Raw genomic sequence first — 1,756 nt, 5'->3', positions numbered from 1 at the left:
GCTGCGGTGGCTGTGAGCGTGCCACTGCACTCCAGCCTGGGCGATGGAGTGAGACTCCAACTTAAAAAAAAAAAAACAGAGAGAGAGAGAGAGAGATAAATACAAAACTGAGGACAGCAGTGACTTCCAGCGGGTAAGGTGAAGGAGATTGGGATGGGGCTGGGGAATATTTCAAAGAAAGATGCTGGTAATGGTGAACTTGGGTTGTTGCTGCGGTTGTTTTCGGGTGGAACTCTTCATGAATTTGTTTGTCATCCTTGCGCAAGAGCCATGCTAATCTTCTCTTTCTGGTTCCAATTTCAGTATATATGCTGCCAAAGTAAGCACTATTATTGTTTTTTTTAATTGTGACAAAATATACATAACATGAAATTTACCATTTAACCATTTTAAAATGTGCATTCAGTGGAACTAAAGACATTCACATTGTTGTGCAACCATCACCACGATCTACCTCTAAAACTTTTTCATTTGTCCAAACAAAAGCTCTGTCTTCATTAAACACTAACTCTCCAAAACCTCTCCTCCATCCAGACCCTGGCAACAACCATCCTATTCTGTCTTTGTGAATCTGAACACTCTAGTGACTTCATATAAGTGGCATCCATACCATATTTGTCCTTTTGTGTCTGGCTTTTTCACTTAGCACAGTGTCTTCAAGGTTCAATCATGATGTAGTGTGTCAGAATTTCCTTTCTTTTTAAGGCTGAATAGTGCCAGGCATGGTGGCTCACACCTGTAGTCCTAGCATTTTGGGAGGCATAGGCAAGAGAACTGTTTGAGCCCGGGGGTTCAAGACGAGCCTGGGCAACTTGGCGAGACCTTGTCTCTACAATAAATCCAAAAATTAGTCAGGCGTGGTGGTGTGCACCTGTAGTTCCGGCTATTTGCAATCCAGTTTGGGCAAGAGAGGGAGAATCCTACTCAAAAGAAAAAAAAAAAAAGGTTGAATAGTAATCCATGTTTCTTTCTTTTTTAGTTTTTTTGAGCTGGAGTCTTACAGTGTTGCCCAGGCTGGAGTGCATTAGGAAGCTTATTGCCACCACAGCCTCCATCTGCTGGACTCAGGCGATCCTTCAGTCTCAGCCTTCCAAGTAGCTGGAACCAGAGGTGTGCACCACCACGCCTGGCTAATTTTTTGATTTATTGTAGAGATGAGGTCTCGCTGCCCAGGCGGGTCTCGAACCCGCGGGCTCAGGCAATCCACTCACCTCAGCCTCCCAAGGCACGGGATTACAGGCTGAGCCACCGAGCCTGGCTTAATTTTTTTATTTATTGTGGATACGTGTTCTCACCAAGTTTCCCAGGCTGGTCTCGATCTTCTGGGCTCAGGCAATCCTCTTCCTTTGGCCTCCCAGAGTTATGGGATTATAGGTGTGGGCCACCTCACCTGGCATATTCCATATAGGTCATTTTGTTTTACCATTTATCCAGTGCTGAACATTTGGGTTGTCTCTATAACTCTGCAGTTATTGTGCACAATGCTGCTATGCAGCCAGGTGTCATGGCTTACGCCTATAATCTCAACATTTTGGGAGGCTGAGGTGAAAAGATTGCTGGAGCTCATGGGTTCGAGGCCAGCCTGGGCAACTTGGCAAGCCCTCATCTCTACAATAAATCAAAAAATTAAGTCAGGCTCGGTGGCTCAGCTTGTAATCCCACGCCTTGGGAGGCCAAGGTGAGTGGATTGCCTGAGCCTGCGGGTTCGAGACCCGCCTGGGCAACTTGGTGAGACCTCATCTCTACAATAAATCAA

The sequence above is a fragment of the Carlito syrichta genome, unplaced genomic scaffold (assembly GCF_000164805.1).
Source record: "Carlito syrichta isolate Samal-C Ts95f unplaced genomic scaffold, Tarsius_syrichta-2.0.1 Scaffold115735, whole genome shotgun sequence".
NCBI lineage: Eukaryota > Metazoa > Chordata > Mammalia > Primates > Tarsiidae > Carlito > Carlito syrichta.
This window is presented reverse-complemented; position numbering follows the sequence as displayed.